Consider the following 25343-nt stretch of genomic DNA (forward strand, 5'->3'; position numbering starts at 1 on the left):
ATAATCACGAATGACAAACGCAATGGAAACCCCGGCCGTTGTCCCTCAAAATGTATTATGTGCCCCCATGGTGCCTGTGCGTATACACTTTACCTTTGGGCTGTCGTGAAAACGGGCCTCTAGTCTGTGTTTTCTCTCCAGGCCAAAAGGTCCCAATCCTCCCCTGCTTTTAAAGGGAAGGTTCAGGGAGGGTGGGGAATAAATAAAAATCAATTTCCACTTACCTGGGGCTTCCTCCAGCCCGTGGCAGGCAGGAGGTGCCCTCGCCGCCGCTCCGCAGGCTCCCGGTGGTCTCCGGTGGCCGACCCGACCTGGCCAGGCCGGCTGCCAGGTCGGGCTCTTCTGCGCTCCAAGTCCTTGTACTTCTGCGTCCCACGCCGGCGCTCTGACGTCATCGGTCGTCCGCCGGGCTGTACTGCGCATGCGCAGTAGTTTTGCGCATGCACAGTACAGCCCGGCGGACGTCCGATGACGTCAGAGCGCCGGCGTGGGACGCAGAAGTACAAGGACTTGGAGCGCAGAAGAGCCCGACCTGGCAGCCGGCCTGGCCAGGTCGGGTCGGCCACCGGAGACCACCGGGAGCCTGCGGAGCGGCGGCGAGGGCACCTCCTGCCTGCCACGGGCTGGAGGAAGCCCCAGGTAAGTGGAAATTGATTTTTATTTTTTCTCCACCCTCCCTGAACCTTCCCTTTAAGTGAAGATTTTAATTTTTAATGACTTAATGGATTTCCTTTATTACCATATTGTGTATGAGATGAGATGAAATTAGCAGTGAGTGAATACAATTTCCTATTTTTTTTTTATTTTTTTTACAATAGTTATTCATAAATGATTTAGTCAGTGTTTGTCCATTGTAAAATCTTTCCTCACCCTGATTTACATTCAGACATTCATCACAGGTCAGAATCAGAATCAGAATCAGAATCAGAATCAATTTATTTCGCCAAGTGCAGCGGTTGCCGCACCCGGAATTATTTGTGGTACACATTGGCATAGAACATAGTGCAAGAACAACACCAACAACATCAGAACATAACTAGCAAGTAGCAATACAGAAATGCATTGAAGAACAAGGAACATAGTAGTACAAGTACATGTGCAAAATGAACATACGTAGAGCGTAGCAGCTGGTCCTGCAATTTGGTTAATTAGTCCTAGGTGCAGGTACAATGAAATGAAGAATGAAGAATTACCCCAGGTTGAGTTCCTACAGGCTATTTAGGTCTGGATGACAGACCTGCTATTTAGCTTTGCTGTGTGCATGGCTCGAGTTCAGAAGGCACACTGCTTGGGGGAAAAAGGAGTTTCTATGTCTGGAGGTTTTGGTGGAAATGGCTCTATAGCGGTGGTCGGAGCGCATGCGGTTAAAAAAGCGACCGCCGGGGTGGAGGGGGTCTTGCGTGATCCTATTTGCCCTCGTTCTCAGCCTGGAAGCATGAAGGAGGTCCAGTGGTGGCAAGGGTGTACCGATAATCCTTTCTGCGGCCTTGATTACTCTAAGTAGTCTGTACTTGTCACTTGTGGTGGCGCCGCTATACCAGACGATGATGGAGGAGCACAGGATAGACTCGATGGTGGCAGTGTAGAAGCTTGACATCAGCTCCTGCGGCATGCCAAACTTCCTTAGCTGTCTTAGGAAGAACAGCCGTTGCTGAGCCTTCTTTTGGCATTTAGTGGTGTTTTCCCTCTATCTCAAGTAATTGGTGATGGTAGTGCCCAAGAACCGAACGCTTGATACTCTGGTGACCTCTGTGCCTGCGATGAAGATCGGGTTAAGTGGGGGAGGGCGCTTCCTGAAATCCACAACCAGCTCGACAGTCTTTGCAGCATTAAGGACGAGCATGTTATCCTTGCACCAGTTGCAGATGCGCTCGATCTCCCTGTGGTAGGAGCGTTCGTCCTCACCGCTGATGAGTCCCAGTATGGTGGTGTCATCCGCAAATTTGATGACCTTTACACAGTCGGCAGTTGAGGTGCATCCATTCGTATATAGGGAAAAAAGGATCGGGGACAGTACGCAGCCTTGGGGGGTGCCAGTGTTTGTGGTCCTCACTCGGGAGAGGCAGCTGCCTAGTTTGACTCGTTGCGTCCTATTTGTGAGAAAGTCTTTGATCCAATCGCAGAGAGTACAATCAAGCCCGAGTTGTGCTAAGTTGGTATGCAGGATGACCGGACTGATTGTATTAAAGGCAGAGCTGAAGTCTAAGAAGAGGATCCTAGCGTAGGTGTTGGGTCTGTCCAGATGTTCCATGATGAATTCCAGGCTGATGTTGATGGCATCCTCTGTGGACCTGTTTGCTCTGTAAGCAAATTGAAGTGGATCTAGGAGAGCATCGGTGGAGGCTTTCAGATGTCTGAGGACCAGTTTTTCAAAGATCTTCATGACAGTTGGGGTCAGGGCAACGGGTCTGTAGTTGTTGAGGTCCGTGTCCCCTGTTTTTTTTGGTACAGGGATGATGGTGGACCTTTTGAGGCAGGAGGGTACTTTACCCCTTGCCAGGGAGTTCTGAAAAATGGCAGTCAGTACAGGGGCTAGCTGGCTAGCGCATGTTCTCAGGCACATGGATGACACGCCGTCTGGGCCAGAGGCTTTCCTTGGATTCAGTTTCCGGAGGTGCCTGAGAACGTCGGTCGCTTGGACTTCTAACGGTACTGGAAGGGCCCTGTCCTCGCTAGGGGAAGTGGATGAGGGGGGTGCCCTGGGGGTGGCTCCATGGTCACCAATGGTGGAGGGTTGGTTTTCTAACCTACAGTAGAATTCGTTTAGTTTTTCAGCTAGTGCAAGGCTCGGGGGAGCGTGTTGAGGAGGAGGTTTGAAGTTCGTGGCTGCCCTGAGGCCTTGCCAGACCTCCCGTGCGTTGTTGGATCGAAGGCTGAGGCCTAACTTACTGGAGTAGTCCTTCTTTGCAGCACTAAGTTCACGCTTAAGGGTGTACCTGGCTGCTTTGAACTCCTCCGGTGTGCCAGACTTGTGCGCTACTTCCTTGATTTTCCGGAGCCGGCGTAGCTTGCCATTAAACCAAGGCTTGTTGTTAGGGTAGACCCTAAATGTCTTTGTGGGGATGCACAACTCCTCGCAGAAGCTGATGTAGGAGAGGACGTTCTCCGTCCATTCCTCCAGGCAGGGTGCTTGAAGGACCTCCCAGTCGGTGCAATCAAAGCAGGCCTGTAGCTGCAGTTTAGCTTCCTCTGTCCACTTTCTTATGGTCTTGAAGACTGGCTTGGAAGACTCAAGGTGTCTCCTATAGGTGGGTATGAGGTGGATTAGACAGTGGTCAGAGTTGCCTAGGGGTGCCCGACGAGTGGGCTTGTATGCGTCTTTGAGGACCGTGTAGCAATGGTCCAGGGTGTTTTGATCCCTGGTGGGGCAAGTGATGTGCTGTTTGTAGCGAGGCATCTCCGTGCTGAGGTTCGCGCTGTTGAAGTCCCCACAGATGATGAAGAGGGAGTCTGGGAGGGATATCTCCCACTGTGAGATGGTGTCGCTGAGCATGCGCAGCGCGATCTTGGTGTTTGCGCTAGGGGGGATATAAACACCCACAAGGATGTAGGAGGAGAACTCTCTTGGAGAGTACTACGGTCTGCAGTTGATGGCTAGGAGCTCAATGTCTGAGGAACAGCGGTAGTCCATGATGGATGTGTTTGTGCACCAAGAGGCCTTAATGTAGAAACAGATGCCACCTCCCCTGTGTTTACCGGAGAGTGCGCTGTCTCGATCTGCTCTGAAGAAGTTGAAACCTGGTAGTTGAAGGGAGTTGTCCGGGATGGTGTCATTCAGCCACGTTTCAGTAAAGCAAAGGACTGGGGCATCAATGTGGAATGTTTGTTGTGTGTTCTGAGATGAAAAGAAAAAAAACACCTGGGCCCATATGCAATTCACTTTTTCACCTGCGTTTTCTCCTAGGAGATCATTTTTTAACTTCTCTTTGAAATAACTTTTTAACACTTTGCAGTTGAAAAGGTAGCAACAATTAGGGGAAAAAGGACAATGAAAATTATTTTGAGGATTTTCTCTCGTGTTAATGGTTTAAAAAGCATTTTATTGATACGGTGTGAAAATATCACCTAGGAGAAAACTCAGGGGAAAAAATGAATTGAATAAGGGCCAAGGTCTCCCATAGCTAATCAGCCTAGGCTTGACATCAGTGGGAGGGCAGAGTTACATACCAATGTACAGCAATATATACACGTAGGAAGTGTTCCTGATGATGAAACCAGGAGGATAACTTAAAAGTTGGTATACTGAATAATTTACTGCATTCTACCATATATTGTTACAGTTCCTTTTTAGGATAGCAGAGAAAACATGAACTTTCTCCATTGTTTGAAAAATTGGCATGTCAGTCGTGTATGTCCAGTATTTTTTTTCCCAAGAACTCAGTGTAATCTTTCATGATAGAGACGCATTTGAATACGTAATGTATAACAGGAACAGCCAGTGCGTTGAGCACAAGTCGTACATTGGATAAAACTCTCTCTAATTACACTCATATATCATAGTTACCAGCTGGTTTAGGGCTTCAGTTTCATTTACTCAACATTTCCATCTTTGTTGGATGTAATTTAAAGAGCTGTATTTTCCAATATAAATGTTTAAGTGTTTTTATTCCTCCGGCACATAAAACCCAACTGCAGAGCTTTTTACCATGTCCTCCTACAGACTCATCTAATAAGATAACACTTTTTTATTGTGAAGTAGACCATAGCAACCAATCAGCAGTTATTCTTTATTGTTCTGACTATGCTACATTGGGCATCATTGTTTGGTGCACACAATACATCTTTGCTTCCTTTTTGCATTATCCAGTACAAAGAAATAATATTATATGTTAATATATGTATAGACATACATTAACCTCCTTAGCGGTATGCCCGACACTGTGTCGGGCATACAGCTCTCTGTCCTCTGGAGTCCCCCATAATTAAATACTTTGCTCACATGGCAGTGAAACCTTTAGCTAGCACTAGGCGTAAAGGTGTCCGGCACCCCCCGATCGCCTGGGATCCCCCCCGATCCCCCCGTTTATACACTACCCAGCCTGGATCCAGCAATTGCGCAGCCTCCCTGCACTGCTCCGGTCTCTCTATGGGGAGGATCGGGTTTGCGCATGACGTCATGACGTCATGTGCGACGTCATGTGTGATCCTCCCCATAGTGAAGACCGGAGGCTGCACCGATCGCTGGATCCAGGCTGGGTAATGTATAAACTTGCTGGATCGGGGGGTGCCGGACACCTTTACTAGCTATCTTACTGCTAGCTAAAGGTTTTACAGCCATGTGAGCAAAGTATTTAATGTTGGGGCAAAATCTAACAAAACCTCCTGAGCGGCGTAACGCTCAGGAGGGTAAAAGTTAGATGCTCACCTCAGTAAAAGGTAACCTCTGGATAGTCCAGAGGCTTCCCCCACCATCCTCAACTACACCGTTTCAGCGCTGGGACCCTCTAAGCGTATCCAACAAGAGCTTGTTGGATATGCTTTTGTGGCCACACTCTTGCACATGTTCAAGTGCAGTCATACTGGGCATGCGCCAGTATGGTTTGCAACTGCACAATATCACAAACCTACTCATGTGGGGCCTTTTTCTCTGTGCAGGAGCTGCTTTGTTCTACTGCAATGATGCAAATCATGCTCATGCATGTGCAATATTGCCAAGCTTGTACACGGACAGGAGTGCAGACGGGAAGAGGTAGAGAGTCCTGAACAGCAGCAATGGGGTCGAGGAGGATTTAGGAAGGGAATTTCTATTGCTGTTGTGGAGCAATCTTCAGCACCACACATCAAGTCTCACCTTAGTGCATTCTTTTTAACTTTAGACTGAAAAATGTTTTAATACAGAACGTATCCTACCCCCTTCAACCCCTTCCCTCCATGGGGGCATGGACCCTAAAACCTGAACGATAACAGCTTGCATGGTCAATGACAAGGGGAAGAAAGTTCTGCAGGAGACAGGCATAAATCTTTTCCCATCCTGCATAGCGCCCGTGTCTATGTCAAGGAAAGGAGCTCATTCCCACCTGAAATCTTAAAGAGTTGTGAGTAGCTATCCCATAAAAGGGGCAGTTGGTCCTGGGGGCTTATGGTAGAATCTGGGAGCCCTTTTTTTTTATAACAAGGGGACCCCCAGATGTAGGTCCATGTATTCCCTCTTAGGTAAATAGGTGAAAGAGGTAATTTGTGATTCCCACCTATTTAAAAGAAAGTGTTAAATTGGAGTTTATTAGAAATAAAACTGGCCATTTATAAAAACTGATAAAATAAAAATAAAAAACACTTTTTTTTTAATCTGTAGTCTTCATTTTTCATTTATATAATTCTCTCTATAATTTACACCTCCATGAACATTGCTAACACCACCTGTTATAACCACAGCTTTGCTAATACTGCCAATACCCCCCAGCAGTGCTGCACAACTACCGACACCACCTCGCACCAACACCAACTCCTCTGACACAACAGGGTACTACTGCTGACATCCATCAGTACCAAACAACACCGCTGCTCCTCACTGTACACTAAGCTCCATAAGGAACAAGGTTAAAAGCATCTCTAAACCTCCTGCCGGCAGTCGGAACGGAATTGCTAAACCTCTGAAACGGAATTCCGTGGAAATCTTGTTATTTACGCAGAATTTTCCGGAACAACACAAAAATCAATCAATCTCTCTCTCTCTCTCTCTTTCAAAAGCCAGCTTACATACCATGGCCAGGAGTTGAACCCAAGTCTCAGTGTGTAGTAGGTATCTGACTTACCCCCTAGACCACCAACCACATTACTTGCTAAAGCCAGCCTAGCATGTACCATTATGATCAATCCAATAGAAAAAGTAGCATGCTTAAGGATTTGTACTTTTTCAAAAGCCAGCTTACATACCTTGGCCAGTAATTGAACCCAGGTCTCAGTGTGTAGTAGGTAACTGACTTACCCCCTAGACCACCAACCACACTACATGCTAAAGCCAGCCTAGCATGTACCATTATGATTAATCCAATAGAAAAAGTAGCATGCTTAAGGATTTGTACTTTTTCAAAAGCCAGCTTACATACCTTGGCCTACTACACACCGAGACCTGGGTTCAATTCCTGGCCAAGGTATGTAAGCTGGCTTTTGAAAAAGTACAAATCCTTAAGCATGCTACTTTTTCTATTGAATTGATCACAATGGTACATGCTAGGCTGGCTTTAGCATGTAGTGTGGTTGGTGGTCTAGGGGGTAAGTCGGATACCTACTACACACTGAGACCTGGGTTCAATTCCTGGCCAAGGTATGTAAGCTGGCTTTTGAAAAACTGCAATTCCCTACAAGAGGATGGATGAGACAGAGAGAGACAGAGAGAGATTTTTTTATACAGAATCCTGAATTTCACGGAATTTCATACAAATCCGGCGGAATTTTCATAGCGACGGAATTTAACACTGACGGAATCCGTGAATTCCGGCGGAACGGAATTTGCTGGTTCCGATCATCCCTAGCAAGTATCTTTCAATTTCCTTCTGGGGTTATCTATTGTTGCTGAGTTTCCCTACAGAAGTCCAATCAGGAGCCCCAGATGGAGATTTGAAGATGTTTTTTCCAGGACTCCTTCATTGCTATTGTGGCTATACAATAGAAGATTATTTTACAAGATCTAAGTTTACAAAACATACAATAAAGATAAAAAAAGAAGATAGAAATAAATTGTTGGTGGGTTTTAAATGTGATAAAGGTTTAACTTTTGCACTTATGTAAGACGGTGTCCTTCTGGTTTTTCCACATCACATCTTTAGCAAACTGTAGTGGCTTGCTCCTTGCTACCATACCCACCATTGTTGCTTAGTGTGTTCCTGACCAGGGCCGTTTCTTGGGCAGTGCGGGCAGGGCGACCGCACTGGGCGCACACCAGCAAGTAGATGAAGGGGGGCGCAGGCAGAAGGACATTACCGCTAAGGAGCTGGTGATGTGTGGTGCAGCCAAATGGAAGAAGAAAGAAGATTACCAGCGCAATCACCTTTCTTGACTCCTCCTGGGCTGCCTGCGTCAGACTTCAAGTGACAAGTCTTCATCACGTCACCACCGCGTGATGACACTTGATATCTTGTAGCGGTACTGCAGGCTGTGAATGCGCGGCACCCATGGAGGAGTCGTCTTTCCGGGCTCTCCTCACCTGGGTGTTTTCCTGCTTCCTCCTGGATGAACGGCTGGTCACTAGAAAGTAGGCAGATCTACTTGTGACCTGTGGCTGTGTTTCTGTTCCTAAAGAATAAGGGTTCCCGAGTCCACGGGGTGGGGGGAAGGGGGCGCAATTTTTACACCCTCGCCCCGGGTGCAATTTAGCCTAGAAACTGCCCTGTTCCTGACAGTGGACTTGTGAATAGTGACACGCACACATTTTGCATAATTGTAATTTTGCATTGTAATCCCCAGTTATGATGCGAAATTTCAGAAAAAAATGTAATCAACTTTATTTGTAACCATAATCGGGATACGTAATTTCGCAATTATGAATAATTTTGCACCAACATGATATCTTCAACAAAATTGCTACGTAGGTTAAGGGGAAGGTTGGGAATAAGTGAAAAAAAGTCATTGTAGTTTTTGAGAAAATCAATCAATCAACAAAAAATGTTTATTAAACTCAGTAAAATGTAATTTTATTGTGGTCCTCTATCAAAGACCCTAAAGCAAAACTAAGGTCCCAAGTTTAATTTATCTATGGTTGCTTTCAGCCACCTGTAGTCGTCTTGGTCCCTTGCTGCCTTTCTGCTCTTTCCCTTCAGCTGCTGGGCCCGTACAAAATTTGCAAGCCGGGAGCATTCTGCGCTTGTGAAGTTTGAAGAAATTGCAACTGTGCATGCACCAAATGCTCCTACTGATGGATACATGATTGAAGTACCGAGGGCTATGCTTGTGCATTAGCCCACGACTGGCTCTTCCCACTGACTTATTTCTACCATTCTTTTTACATACATGGCAATTTTGGTGACAATAACTTATATGGGGGCTTTGCTATGAACCGCTAAAGTTGATTAAATTCCACGTAATTATGCAAAAATATGAATGGACTATGCAAAATCAATTGAATTTTCAAATTGTAATAGTAATTAGCAGATTGTGATCATTGCTACTCCTGAACATCAACATTCACCAATATGAGACAGTCATTCAGTTGCTTAGAGGTTACCCTAAGTTTCTTTGTAACCTCTTGGAGTATTAGAATTTTTGCAGTTGGACTTATCTTTGAATGGTCTTTTATTTCCTTCATTTGTAAACAATCTTTCTGACTGGTGATTGGGGAAGTCCATACCCTAGAGAAATGGTTTTGTAACCTTTCCCATCGTTATGGCTATACAGTATATTACGCTCTCTATCAAGCCATGATAAACATCCACAAGTGTGTTTTATGTGTGATCAAGCTTTTCTTTGAATAAAAAGTGTCTGTCACTTCCAATCATCCAACATTCAAAAGGGTTCACAAACTTTCAAGCCCCACTATACTGCAGCAGAGAAAGAATGTGTTTTGCTATGGACCTTACCAATGGAACTATTATTATTATTTATATGGCAACCAACATCATCTGTAGAGCTGTATAATTTACAAAAACATACAAAAATGGGAAGCATAGATAAATGAGCAGTTTAACATACTATATGTAATGACTGGTGTCAGCAAGAACAGATTTTCTGATTATTGGTGATCTGCAGTATCACAAATAATACAGATACTATACCTGATTATGTGATGATCTGCAGAATCACCAATAATGTGAGTATAGTGAGACACAGGACAACCAGATGTAAAGATAGGTGTTTGGTGCAACAGTAATACAGATAGAGATACCAACTCCCCCAGAGAAGCTGGTAGAGGGAGATATCTCTATAGAACACAGGGATCAGCACTCCAGCAAGCTGGAGATGCAGATGAACTAGTAATCAGTTCACCCGAGGAGCGGGTGGTGCACAGTAAGCGGGTGATTCAGACTGTACTGCAGCAGGTGATCACCTGAGGGGCAGGAGATCAAGACTGTGCTACAGCTTCTAATCACCTGAGGAGCGGGTGATGAGAACAGTACCGTAGTTACTAGTCACCTGAGGAGCAGGTGATTAAGACTGTACTGCAGCTACTGGTCACCTGAGGAGCAGGTGATTAAGACTGTACTGCAGATACTGGTCACCTGAGGAGCAGGTGATTAAGACTGTACTGCAGTTACTGGTCACCTGAGGAGCAGGTGATTAAGCTGTACAGAGAATCCCTCACCAGGGACTAGGCTCACAGGAGAGTCAGACAAGCAGATTTGGCAACAAACGGACAGATACGGTACAAAGACAGAAGGCTTAAATCAAAGTAGTGTTCAGGCTGAGTCGGCAACAGGATCAGATAGGCAGAAGCACAAATTCAGTAAGCAGAAGAGTAGTCAAGGCTAGCAAAAGGTCATAACAAATAATACAATTCAAATAGTACTGTAGCTATCAACAGAATCAGACTAAGTGTGGATCCCCAGCTCCTGCTGGTTCTAGCATACTTTGGGATCTGGCTAAGGTCTGAGTGCTAACACGTAGCATTTGCAACAGCAGACGAGGAGCTACTGACAGGCAGGTCCTATATATACTGAGAGTGCCCCACAGCGCCACCCCAGTCACTCAGCCAATCAGGAGCACTGCTGGAGTCAGATGACCGGCCGATCAGCTGACTCCCCTTCTATTCGCATAAAGGTCCTGTCGCCTGGCGCGCGCGCGTAGCCCTCAGTCTATGTGCAACTGAAGGACCAGGCAAAACTCCACCATGTAACTGCGCGGTGAAGGCCGCCGGCTGAGACGCGGAGACAGCCGCCATGCCGCTTACCACTGCGGCGGCATCTCCGCTATCTATAACACTATACAATCAGGACACCCAGAAGTACAGATATGTACAACTGATGTGTAGTTTAAAAACATCACCAATATGAATGCATGTTTATTTGATAAAATGCACAGAAACAGGAAACACGAGGGAGAGCTCCCTGCTCTTGCGAGCTTACACTCTAGAGGGTAGTGGAGTGAAGAAACTGGAGGAGTAGACAAGGGGGTTAGCAGATAAGGCAGTGAGTTATTATTGTCATTTGATCATTGATTTAGGAATTGTTGTCAAACATAGCATGGCCTTAATCATAGGACTTGCTAAACTCACTGGACTGTTGCTTAAATTGTTAATCTTCTATGGTTTTCATTAAACAAGTTTATTATTATTACAGTACTTGTGTGTTTATATATCATTATCACTAAAAGTATATCTAAAGGTTTTATAGAACCTTACTAATTCACCAACCAAAAGTTTGACCCTTTTTCAAAGCAATGATTGGTTATTTCAGGAAATGACCTTACCATACATATAATATAGTAATATATTATATTTATAGACATGATAATTGTAAGACTCTATACGTTGGTTGCTATGGGCAACAGCACAACACACTGTAATGCTGGGGGGTCATACTTTCTGACCACCCAGCACAACAAGGCTAAGAGCTGGATAATGGAAGGGGCTACACAGGCTACACAGGCTGCCCAGAGCAACTGCAGCTCAGGGCTTCTGATATCGCTACAAATAAGATGCAATGGCAGCGCAGTGCGATGTTGCGCTGCTCTTGCGATAGCAAGCTTTCAGACAGATACAAGACAGGACTATAGATTGGAGCGTAACTGGTAGCAACCGCAGCTCACAGTCACGTCCACAGAAGCAGTGCAAGCAGGCTAACAAAAGTCACCAGCAAGCATCCACACAGGCAAGACTACAGGAAAGAATGTAACTAATAGCAACACAACTATGCTAGCTAAGCACAGATGATCACGATAAGCGCAACCTACCGAAACGTGCTAAACAGACTAGCTAACACAGTAACTGAAAAATCTCCGTAGCTTGAATAAAGAAAATAACAAACGACTCAACCAATGGCTAAATATATATATGCAAGTCTGCAAATATATTTATCAAGAACTAGCTAAGCACAAGTAATGTTGATTAACAAGACAGACAACAGACAGACGGAATGCTCAATCAATCTAGTCGCTGTTTCAGCGACGGCGACATTCACACTGAGACAGACAAAACTAACAGGTAGGAGCGAACTAATGGCAACCGCTGCTATAGTTCATCCTCAAGAAAAAGGCTAGAAGGAATCCTACCAGTCACCAACATGGTGCTGGCAGAATCTAACTATCAGTATCAGAAGGATTTCACTGAGCCCCCGCAGGTCAGCAAACATCCAGCAGACATGACAATACAGAGCAAGGCATTATACATTTACAATAACTTTTACAGCATAGACCCAACAACAGCTCAGAGAGCTGAACGCTATGATGGGCGAGGTCTAAAAGGGGAGGCAGACTTTTATGCTGGCATCAGTCAATGGATGCAAGCATGCAAATCTCCACACAGCGGAGTGGTAATCATTCAATCCTGAACTGGCTTGATTACCATTTGCTAGCTGAAAGACTATCATAACAAATGCATGCAGTACTATGCAACAAAATGCATGCAGGAAATCCAGGGCTATCTGGCTGCAGCTCAGCTGTAGTAAGCCATTGGTGGAATGATGACAGCATTCTGAGCTGCCCAGAACTGCAGAGCAATTGCAAATGACAATGTGACTCATTGCAAATGCACAACCGAATGCAGGCTGACAAGCCAGAACTGTCCGTTTGCGGCTCCACCGCAATGGACAGAACACGCCACAGGAGGAATCCTTACACACACCTTTTACTCCGGCACCAGCAACTCATTAGAGCTGCAACTCACAGCGACAGCATACAGGAGATAGAGCGGAGACAGCCACCTTCACCTTCAAAGGGAACCTTAACTGGCGGGGAAAAAAAATTCACTTACCTGGGGGCTTTCCCAAGCCTTCTGCAGCCGTCCTGTGCCCGCGCCGGTCCTTCGGTGCCCTCCGGTCTCCCTCCGCGGCTAAGTTTCGTTTTCGGACGACTGCCAGTCGTCCTCGGGCAAAGCGTCCTCTTCTTCCGCATTCCCCGTCGTAAAGAGCTGTAAAGCGCGTCCGCATGACGCCAAACACGTCATGCGGACGGGCTTTACGGCTCTTTACGACGGGGAATACGGAAGAAGAGGACGCTTTGCCCGAGGACGACTGGCAGTCGTCCGAAAATGAAACTTAGCCGCGGAGGGAGACCGGAGGGCACCGAAGGACCGGCTCGGGCACAGGACGGCTGCAGGAGGCTTGGGAAAGCCCCCAGGTACGTGAATTTTTTTTCCCCGCCAGTTAAGGTTCCCTTTAACCACTTCACCACTGAGGGGTTTTACCCCCTGAGCACCAGAGCAATTTTCACCTTTCAGCGCTCCTTCCATTCATTCGTCTATAACTTTATTATTACTTATCGCAATGAAATGAACTATATCTTGTTTTTTTCGCCACCAATTAGGCTTTCTTTAGGTGGGACATTATGCCAAGAATTATTTTTTTCTATAAGTGTTTTAATGGGAAAATAGGAAAAATGTGGGGAAAAAAATAATTATTTTTCAGTTTTCGGCCATTATAGTTTTTAAATAATGCATGCTACTGTAATTAAAACCCATGAAACGTATTTGCCCTTTTGTCCCGGTTATAAAACCATTTAAATTATGTCCATATCACAATGTTTGGCGCCAATATTTTATTTGGAAATAAAGGTGCATTTTTTTCAGTTTTGCGTCCATCCCTAATTACAAGCCCATAGTTTATAAAGTAACAGTGTTATACCCTCTTGACATAAATATTTAAAAAGTTCAGTCCCTAAGGTAACTATTTATGTATTTTTTTTAATTGTAAATTTTTTAATTTTTTTTTAATTACAAAAAAAAAAAAAAAATGGGGAGTGTGGGAGGTAATGAGTTAATTTTATGTGTAAAAGTCATTTATTTGTATGTGAAAAATGTGTAGGGTGTAGTTTACTATTTGGCCACAAGATGGCCACAGTAACTTTTTGTTTTAATGCGACCTCCAAGCTTCCTTCCGGAAGCTTGGAGGAAGAATAAGGAGGCTGGACACGTGAGTTTTTTCTCACAATGATCGCGCTGCCCATAGGAGAGCAGCTGATCATTGCGGGGCTTAGATCAACGAACGGGAATGGATTTTCCCGTTCATTGATCTCTGGGCGAGCGGGCGGCGGCGTGTTTACTAGCGGCGGGCGGCGTGTTTACGAGCGGGAGCGCGGGCAGCGTCGGGAACGCGGAAAGTACGTGTTTCTCCGTCCCTGGTTTTTAAAGGATGGAAAAAGGGGCGGAGAAATACGTACGCGCGGGGGTAAAGTGGTTAAGGGGTTTATTCAGCAATCAGGCATCTTTTGTTACATGTTGATTTCTTCAGAGTATAAACAGTCTTTCCTATGTCCTATGTACATCACATATACTGTATTTACAGGATACAGACATGAAGCTATTATTCTAAATAGCAAGCGTAGAGAGCAGGATAGCACGCAGAAGACAAAGTAAAGTAAAGTAGTCTCGGCCATCCTGTCTCCCTATCTTATATGAACATCAAAGAGTTAAATTCTGACATCACCCGAGCCATACCCCCAAGCCTACAATTGGTGGGCATGGGCATGTGACCCACATCATCATCTAATACACCAGTGCTTTATAACCTAGTTGCAAAGAATGCAATGTTTTCCAAACATCGGCTTTGTTTACCGTTTCGTCGTCTAACTGTCGGTACAGTTAGACCTGATAACCCATTATGTGTACTTCTAGAGGAACATGTTCTTGTAAATGACTGCATAATTTCTCTCCGAGAAACTATGCTTAAAGAGACCCTGCATCTCAAGTCTTTACTAGACTTTAGTACCTGAGGCCTAGAATTCAAGTATACGTACATTCTAACAATAATAATATTGCTTTCGCAAATCTGATAGCCCTAATATTTTAAGTATCAGCTTGGGAAAGACAAATCAATACAGAATTCTATACGTTATATAATATTTATGCATTAATTATTCCCAGAAATCATACAATAAAAATAAACTTGAGATAAATGTTATAGTCTGAACACTGACATATTGATCTTAAAGTTAGTATTCTAGTCCAGAGATGATAGAAACCTTACCTTATATTCATTAAAACATGTAGAAAGAATCAATACCAGCACCACAAGGGGCTTGCATTGAAGGATAGGTTTCAAATCAGATTTTTCTATGTTGTACGTATATAAAAATAAAAAAACTAGAAGACTATATTTACCTGTCAGGTAGCAGCCACCAGTCTGTGTATGTGGCTACTCCCAGACTGATTTCTTCATTCTCAGGTTTCCATATCGGTACTGAGCCTATGCCCATGCCATCTACCTGTCCAAAATGGGTACTGCAGCACAAATAAATTGTACATGAAGTTTGCCAGTGCATTTCCCACTTGCTGCAGAATATAAGTCCATGGAGAGAGCTTCCAGCTGTTTGATGTAAGGCACCTCATTAAGCTGTTCAATGTCTAAGGGCTGTATCACACTGCAAGGGATTCCACAACGTTTGTGCTGTGATTGCTGATCTCCAGTGATTGTCAATATCGCTGGTGCAGTGACTCCCTATGAGAGCATTCACACTGCAGCGTTTGCGATGATTTTTGGTGTGAAACAGCCCTCAATCCTTTTTTTATTCGTGAGTTTCAAGCTACGAGACATAACGGTCACTATATTTGAGGATTGGATTATGATGTAGGTGTGTGTGTGTGTGTGTTAACTGAATAGCAAAATAGTTCAGTTGAAATCATCCCATCATTTCCAGATACAGAAAATGTCGGCTCAGTTGAAATCATCCCATAATTTCCAGATACAGAAAATGTCGGCTCTGCAGGACTAGACCGTGTTCCTGCACAGGTGGGTTGCTATCAACTCCTCCGTGTATTTGTGTTTACTAATCATAGTTAAAATACAAAAAATGCAGTGCTCAACTCCGTGAGAAGTAAAAGCAAAATTTGAATGCACAGCTTGGTGGCCAGGGTATATTGACCACAACAATGTTACCCACCTCAAAAATAGATGTAAATCTTTGAGCACCTTGAACTTATCCCACACTCTCCCCCCCCCCCCCCCAGCCCGGAGAGAATGACAGACCCTTTGACAGCAACGAGATGTGTCTGGGAAGGAGTACAAACTTGCTCAAATTGACCACCACCCCATCTGAGCCCCCAATCAATTTCTCTTCTGCTTTGTCTGTCTCGGTGGTTGTACTTTCTTGATGATAGGCTTTGGATCTATATTGATTTTCTTTGGAGTCTTTCTCCTCCTTGTTTTTTTTTTTTAATTTTTACCCTTTCTTCCTCTCCTGATCCATCCCCAAAAAAATAGACAGACTTTGGGGAACGTTCCGAAGCAGAAGCGTTAGCTCGACTCTAAGCATTATCATTGGATTCCTCTGTTCTAACCCTGCTGTCTGATCTGTAAAGAGGTCTACCTGGTAAACAATTAAAGTACTTCCCATCGTTCCAATCTGCAACATCTTTTTGAAATTTCGCCTGTTTAGAGAGCTTTATTTTCCTCTGAGTCTGTTCAACTTCTTTTTTTACCACATTTTTTAATTTATCAAAGTCATCATAAGATTTATTTTTGTCCAAAGACATTTGGCTAGTCTCCATAAGGGCATTTAGCTCAACCGATTGAATCTCCTCGTCTACTATAATCATTTTCATAATGGAAAAAACCCTCTCCAAACACTCTTTTTTTCCACAGTGGGGGGAACCTAGGGTTGAACAAATATCCTGCAGGAGTGATACGCTCTCTTACGCCCCATGGAATAACCTCTGCACCAAGATAAGCTTTCAGTGTCACAATATTCCATTTTCTTCTAAGGTATTTCAAAACAACTCTTTTATGAGCTCTAAATTTGTTTCCTTAGATCAATAAATCCATCATTCACTGTGTCAGAACTGTTGCGTTTAAAGGGAAGGTTCAGGGAGGGTGGGGAATAAATAAAAATCAATTTCCACTTACCTGGGGCTTCCTCCAGCCCGTGGCAGGCAGGAGGTGCCCTCGCCGCCGCTCCGCAGGCTCCCGGTGGTCTCCGGTGGCCGACCCGACCTGGCCAGGCCGGCTGCCAGGTCGGGCTCTTCTGCGCTCCAAGGCCCGGAACTTCTGCGTCCCACGCCGGCGCGCTGACGTCATCGGACGTCCTCCGGGCTCTACTGCGCAGACGCAGTAGTTCTGCGCCCCCCGGCCGGCCCCTGACCACTCGGCCCGGGTCGGGCTCTCTTGGCTGCACAAAGATGGCCACATGAGCCGGCCGTGGCTGCGCAGTCCGCTTAGCCGTGAGTGCGGCTGCGCAGCTCTAGGGCCAACCCCCCGATCCACGCTACAAGTTGCGTGGATCGGGGGGTTGGCCCTAGAGCTGCGCAGCCGCACTCGCGGCTAAGTGGACTGCGCAGCCGCGGCCGGCTCATGCAGCCATCTTTGTGCAGCCAAGAGAGCCCGACCCGGGCCGAGCGGTCATGAGCCGGCCGGGGGGCTATTGAGCGCAGGGGACCCGGCGGAACGGCATGGAGGGCGCGGACGGCGTCCTCTGTGCCTTAAATTAGCATACAGGTATTTGACATTTTTTACGATTTGACCTCGTAAGTCCTATAACCACTTGAGGTTTACCCCCCCTTAAGGACCAGTGCTGTGTTGAGTGATCTGTGCTGGGTGGGCTCTGCAGCCCCCAGCACAGATCATGTAGCAGGCAGAGAGATCAGATCACCCCCCTTTTTTCCCCACTAGGGGGATGATGTGCTGGGGGGGGTCCGATCTCTCCTGCCTGCATGTTGCTGGCGGGGGGGGCACCTCAAAGCCCCCCTCCGCGGCGAAATTCCCCCCTCCCTCTCCTACCTGCTCCCCCCCGGAGATCAGGGCTGCACAGGACGCTATCCGTCCTGGGCAGCCAGTGACAGGATGTCCCCTGTCACATGGCGGCGATCCCCGGCCGCTGATTGGCCGGGGATCGCCGATCTGCCTTACGGCGCTGCTGCGCAGCAGCGCCGTACAATGTAAACAAAGCGGATTATTTCCGCTTGTGTTTACATTTAGCCTGCGATCCGCCATCGGCGGCCCGCAGGCTATTCACGGAGCCCCCCGCCGTGAATTGACAGGAAGCAGCCGCTCGCGCGAGCGGCTGCTTTCTGATTAATCAGCCTGCAGCTGGCGACGCAATACTGCGTCGCTGGTCCTGCAGCTGCCACTTTGCCGACGCGCGGTATGAGTGCGCGGTCGGCAAGTGGTTAAGGAAAGGATGGACTGAGTTTAGTCTTGTTTTCCATTAGCCATCAGTTCTCGCACAAACATAACTCTTTAACCACTTAACATCTCAGTCATTTTCAGCTTATGCATCCGAGCAATGTTCACCTCCCATTCATTAGCCTATAACTTTATCACTACTTATCACAATGAACTGATCTATATCTTGTTTTTTCCGCCACCAATTAGGCTTTCTTTGGGGGTACATTTTGCTAAGAGCCACTTTACTGTAAATTCATTTTAACAGGAAGAATAAGAAAAAAAATGAAAAAATTCATTATTTGTCAGTTTTCGGCCATTATAGTTTTAAAATAATACATGCCTCCATAATTAAAACCCACGTATTGTTATTGCCCATTTGTCACGGTTATTTCACCATTTAAATTATGTCCCTATCACAATGTATCGCGACAATATTTTATTTGGAAATAAAAGAGCATTTTTTCCGTTTTGCATACATCACTATTTACAAGCTTATAAAAAAAAAAATAGAGAGAAATATTTCATCTTTACATAGATATTTAAAAAGTTTAGACCCTTAGGTAAATATTTATGTTTTTTTTTTTTCTATAGTAATGTTTTTTTTGTTTTTTTTTATTAAACATTTTATGTGGGCATTTTTGGGAGGGTGGGATATAAAAGTGTTTTATTTGGGGAAATATTGGTGTATTGTAATGTTTTTGGGCATTTACTTTTTGGCCACAAGATGGCAATCTCGATTTTTTTTACATGACGTCACTCTAAGCGTACAATGTACGCTTAGAGGGACACAGCTTCAGAAAGAGCGAAGCTTCCGAGAGAAGCTGTCGCTTTTTCAGCGGGGGAGAGGAATCAATGATCGGGCTCCCTAGCCCGATACATTGATTCCGTGGCTACCGACTCCGCGGCCGGGAGTGCGCGTGCACGCGCGCGATCGGCCGCGGGAGCGCGCCTGTCCTCCTTGACGTTTTTATACGTCAAGGAGGACAAAGTGGTTAATAATGAATAAATTAAAAATAGACAAGGCACCTGGCCCGGATGGCATGCATCCTCGGGTCCTAAGAGAATTAAGTTCAGTTATAGCTAAGCCCCTTTATCTTATCTTTTGTGACTCTCTTGCAACTGGCAGAGTCCCAGTGGATTGGCGTACAGCCCACGTTTTACCATTATTTAAGAAGGGCAAAAAATCTGATCCAGGAAATTATAGACCTGTAAGCTTAACATCAGTTGTATGCAAACTATTTAAGGGGTTACTAAGAGATACTATACATGACTTCATAGTAGAAAATAATCTTATTTCTCAGCATCAACATGGGTTTACTAAAGACAGGTCCTGTTTGACTAACATGCTCAGCTTTTATGAGGTAGTGAATGCTAATATGGATATTGGGAATGCTGTAGATGTGATATACTTGGACTTTGCAAAGGCCTTCGACACTGTTCCCCACAGAAGTCTGGTGCAAAAGTTGAGGATGCAAGGACTGGGGAAGAGTTTGTGTGCATGGATAGGAAACTGGCTAATGGACAGAAAACAAAGAGTTGTGGTCAATGGATCGTACTCAAAATGGGAGACTGTTAGCAGTGGGGTCCCACAGGGTTCTGTACTGGGTCCAGTGCTCTTCAATGTATTTATTAATGACCTAGTAGATGCAGCAGTGAGCAATGTTGCTATTTTTGCAGATGATACAAAATTGTGCAGAATCATCAACTCTCAGGAAGATAGTGTCATATTGCAACAGGATCTGGATAGGATGGCTATATGGGCACATACATGACAGATGAAGTTCAATGTTGACAAATGTAAAGTCATGCATTTTGGTCGTACCAATGGTCTAGCACCATACAAAATAAATGGGATACAGTTGGGGACATCAAACTTGGAGAAGGACTTAGGAGTACTCATCGACAACAAGTTAAATAATCATACTCAATGCCAAGCCGCTGCAGCTAAAGCGAACAAAATTTTGGGATGCATTAAAAGGGAAATAAAAACTCGAGATGCTAGCATAATATTGCCCCTGTTTAAGTCTCTAGTAAGGCCACATCTGGAATATGGAATTCAGTTCTGGGCACCACATTACAAAAAAGATATTGCAGTTTTAGAGCAGATGCAGAGACGAGCTACAAAATTGATACGTGGGATGGAAGGTCTCGCTTACCAAGAAAGGTTAGATAAACTGGGTGTATTTAGTCTAGAGAAAAGACGCCTTAGAGGAGATCTAATTAACATGTATAAATACATCAGAGGGCAATATAATAGCTTGGCGGATGAGCTTTTTGTCCCTAGGCCTTCTCAAAGGACTAGAGGACATGAACTGCGCATGGAGGAAAAACGTTTTAGCCATTTATTTAGGAAAGGGTTCTTTACAGTAAGAGTGATTAAGATGTGGAATGCATTGCCACAGGAAGTCGTTATGGCAAACTCTATACCTGCATTTAAAGGGGGCTTAGATGCTTTCCTTGCGTTGAAAGACATCCATGGCTACAATTACTAGGTTATGCATAATGATGTTGATCCAGGGATTTTGTCTGATTGCCATCTGGAGTCGGGAAGGAATTTTTCCCTTTTGGGGCTAGTTGGACCATGCCTTGTGGGTTTTTTTTCGCCTTCCTCTGGATCGGCAGGGGTATGTGGGGGACGGGCTGGAATTGTACTTTGTACTGGTTGAACTCGATGGACGTATGTCTTTTTTCAACCAAAATAACTATGTAACTATGTAACTATGTAACTATGTGTGTTCATTGGTCTCGGTGGGATAGCCTTCCAAGCTTGCTGACTGTGCAGTTTTCCAAACACAATTTTAAACTATCAAGTCTATCCAGCTGTCTAATACATGTTTGGGCTGTGCAGCTCTTTCACAGATCTGGCTATATCCTTTACAATTCTTGTAGTCAAGGATGAAGTAGCTGAATACTTGTTGTTGTAGCATTTTGTCCTGATAAACTTTTCCTACAGGGGATTGTTTTGAAAAAAAATATGAACAGAGAAATGTATTTGTATAATCCCTACATACACAAATGTCAAATTATGGTTAAAATATTTCTTGAATAAATGGAAGCGAACACACGTCTGCATGTAGAAACGTTTCCAAATAAAATATGCTAATGATTTTTTTAATTTAAAATGAGAAGTTTTCATTAGTGAAAATGTTTATTTTGTATTTCTCTTTCATATTTTTAGTCCCGTTCAAAGCTCTGGCATGGTAATTAAAAGCCAAATTCCACTTTTGTAAAGAAAATGGACTGTAAGATCAGATTGTAAGCACGGCTATGCTTTCTCTTGCTGGCTCTCCTCCGGCCATCTCCGATCCACTGTGTACTCCCCATCGGCCATGCAATCAGCTGTGTGCTCCCCTCAGCCATCCTTTGCAGGCAAGCATGTTGCTACAGGCTCTCGGCATCAGCACCGATCTGAGGATCGCCGCACACAGGCTCCATCATCACTTCTGCACTCCTCTCTATTCCTGATTGCTCCAAGTGCCTAGTATCTGCTCCAATCACAGCTGCAGCTGTTGATCCCTGAAAGGCCACTCAGCACAGGTGCCAGCATCAGTCCTGCATTCCTCTGCGAACCTCGCTTCACTTGGGGGCATAGGAGCAGGTCAGTCTGCACAACCCTCATCACAGACACAGGCTCAGCAAGTAGCTGACCCACGTAAAAGCCGAAGGAGTGACTTTTTATATATTTGAATATACTGTATGTTAAAGCTTCCCCTTAGAGTAAAGCTGCCACTACATAGAGTATACTTACAGACTATAGATGCATAATTTATTTTAATATCAGCCAGCACTGCAGTGCTTGATATTTGAGGCTATGTAGTTTGTTCATTATGCCATTTCTAAAAAAGACAATCTTCTTTCTGAGGTCTTGATTTTTTCCTTCCCTCCTCAGTGTTTCTGGTGACTGCTCAACTGGTCATGTGAGTCTTTGTAAAGCTACCGGTATACCGGTAAGCGTTTATCCTCACAGTAGAAACCACTATTGGGTTTGCTTTCAGCCATCTTTCATATTGGACAGAACCATGTCACAAACTGGCTGGTAGATACAACAAAAGCCACATTCCCTCAACACCCTACAACTTTAAGAAGTATATTAATTATGAATCATAAATAATGTATTAACTAAAAATAATGAAATTCATTATAAATGAATGATAGTCATCTTATGAATAGGTAGACAGGTTCCAAGGGTCATCTCCTCAAAAATTGATGAAATGGCAAGAATGCAAAGGAAGAGAGGCAGAGCTAGGAAGGGAAGATTCCTCAACCAAATGGATGTGCTATTTAAATATCTAACATATTTACACAGAAAACAGAGACCATGCAACCTCTCAATTTAGAAAACGTTAAGGTTTCCAGACCTTTTTTTTCAGAAAATGTCTCTGTACTTGTCAGTTTCTTGTTGTCAGTGTTCTCTTAATGTAATTTTTCACATATAAAGATCAGTGTCAGAGTGCAAAGGTGTGTTCTTTATAGACTTTGATAGCAACACCAAAAAAAAAAAAAAGAAAGACATAGCTGTAAATCCATTAGCTAACAGCTGGGGTTATTAATCAGCTGTCTGCTAAGTGATCAGCAGCTTTTATTTGCTAGCCACTACTTTCTCTTCCCTGGTAATTGAGATTTCCATGTTAGGAAAGTTCTTCTTTGTTAAGTCTTTATTGCAAAAAGGCATAGGTAACATGTTTTACATTGCATGTATTTGAATCTTGGCTCTTTCTGTTCAGTAAGCCTGCACCTATTCAATAGGAGACCTTGGGCAAGATTCCCTAACACTGCTACTGCCTATAGAGTGTGTCCTAGTGGCTGCAGCTCTGGCCCTTTGAATTAGCCAGGAGAAGAGTGCAATCTAAACATTATTTGTCTATTCATCAATCATGGGCGTCCACAGAAAATTTTACAGGGGGGGGGGGCAAAAAGGAGGGGAGGAGCGGTGTGGTGCGCGTAGCCAAAGATTGGGGGTACGTTGTGCGGCGCACTTAGCGCGCCACGCCAAAAAATGGGCGTGGTCATGGACCAGAATGTGGGTGTGGTCACGGGTGGAGCCAAATTTACATGAACCTAGCAATGGTGGGACATTAGATTAGGACAGTGATGGCGAACCTTTTGGAGGCCGAGTGCCCAAACTACAACCGAAAAGTCACTTATCTATCGCAAAGTGGCAACAGCAATTTAAACTAAATACAAATGTTTTAACTCATACATGAACATTATGGAAAATCCAAGTTGAACATAAACTGTGAAGATAAACAATTTCATCCATCCTAATCCTGAAAAATGTATTCATCTTTTTAGAACCTCCCAGTTTTAATTTTCGGTTTTAAAAAGCTAAAAAAGTAGATTTAATGCTATTGGGCCTGATTCGCAAAAGAGTGCTAACTGTTACCACGGCCGTTTTTGCGCGAATTTTCACATTGCGCGCGATCACGAACTTTCGCGCGAAACAATAACGATTTCGAGCGCAAGCGCGAATTTTTGCATGAAAACAATATCGATTTCGCATGAAAATTCTCGTTTGTGAGCGAAAATTCGCGCGAAAACGGCCGTGCTAACAGTGAGCACTCTTTTGTGAATCAAGCCCATTGTCTCTTATGATGATGATTTAGCTTTTCCCATAGTCTCGCAGTTAGCAATCATGTGACCCCCAACAAGACAAATTCGGTAATCATGAGGCCGGGGAATCGTAGTTCGATTCCGGTCTGGAGTGGGAGCCTAAGAAACGCCTACCACCACCACACATCCAAGGATGGCAGCAGGCACGCTGTGGGCAAAGGAGCAGGAACGGCTACCACACACTTCCAAGGAAGGCAGCAGGCATGGCATGCATGTCCCGAGGTAGTGACCAAAAATAACAATACAGGAGGACTTTCGAGGCCCTGCTGTATATGTGAGATGAATCAACTTTAAATCCTTTAATGAGAATCTGTTATAGAGGGCAAGTCTGTGATCCATTCATGTGAAAGGTATGCACTGACTGCCAGGTATAATACAATGTGCAGTCAAAGATGCAGTGAAAGGTATGCAGTGACTGCAAACAGCTGCTTTGTGTAGTGACGGCCATGCTGGACTGGTGCGCACCATGACGAGAGTGCAGGTGATGGTGGCTTTCAAGCCCATATTGTCGCTGGGCTGAGGTAGCTGAATGACAGAACAGTGACTGTCCAGCTGATCAAATTTGGTCTGTCCACAATGAAGCAACGACCTTATTATCTTTGGTGTGCCACCCCCCGAGACACTCATATAGCCGGTGGTCATTGCTTCATTGTGATACGCAAGCCCCTTTACTGCGGCAAGGTAATGATCACGAAGGGGATTGGGCACATGTACATGCCTTTTGTTTTGTTGTTGCAGCCGCAGTGCAGCCAGAAAAATTAGGCAGGCATGTACACGCACCAGAAGAATTATTATAGTGGCCGCTGCTAGTCTTCGGGCTGGAAGTAGCCATCCGGGATCCATGCCTCATTCATTTTGATAAAGGTAAGGTACTGAACACTTTTGTGACTTAGGTGACTTTTTTTCTCAGTGACAATGCCTCCAGCTGTGCTGAAGGTCCTTTCTGACAGGATGGTTAAGGCAGGGTAAGACAGAAGTTGGATGGCAAATTGGGACAGCTCTGGCCACAGGTCAAGCCTGCGCACCCAGTAGTCCAAGGGTTCATCGCTGCTCACAGTGTCTACATCCACACTTAAGGCCAGGTAGTCGGCTACCTGCCGGTCCAGGCGTTGGTGGAGGGTGGATCTGGAAGGGCTAAGGCAAAGCGTTTGACTAAAGAATGTCCGCATGTCCGACATCACCATGAGATCGCTAGAGTGTCCTGTCCTTGCCTGCGTGGACATAGGAGAAGGATTACTGGCAGTGGTACCTTTATTGCGTTGTGCTGTGAAATCACCCTTAAACGCATTGTAAGGCATAGTTGCCAGCTTGTTCAGCATGTGCTGCATCCTTTCTGCCTTCTGGTGAGTTGGTAACATGTCTGCCACTTTGTGCCTATACCAAGGGTCTAGTAGCGTGGTCACCCAGTACAGCTCATTCCCCTTGAGTTTTTTTATACGGTGGTCCCTCAACAGGCTGGCCAGCATGAAAGACGCCATCTGCACAAAGTTGGATGCAGACGTACTATCCAACTCCTCTTGCTCTTCCTCAGTGACGTCAGGTAAGTCCTCCTCC

Source organism: Hyperolius riggenbachi, chromosome 1 (genome assembly GCF_040937935.1).
Source record: "Hyperolius riggenbachi isolate aHypRig1 chromosome 1, aHypRig1.pri, whole genome shotgun sequence".
Lineage (NCBI taxonomy): Eukaryota > Metazoa > Chordata > Amphibia > Anura > Hyperoliidae > Hyperolius > Hyperolius riggenbachi.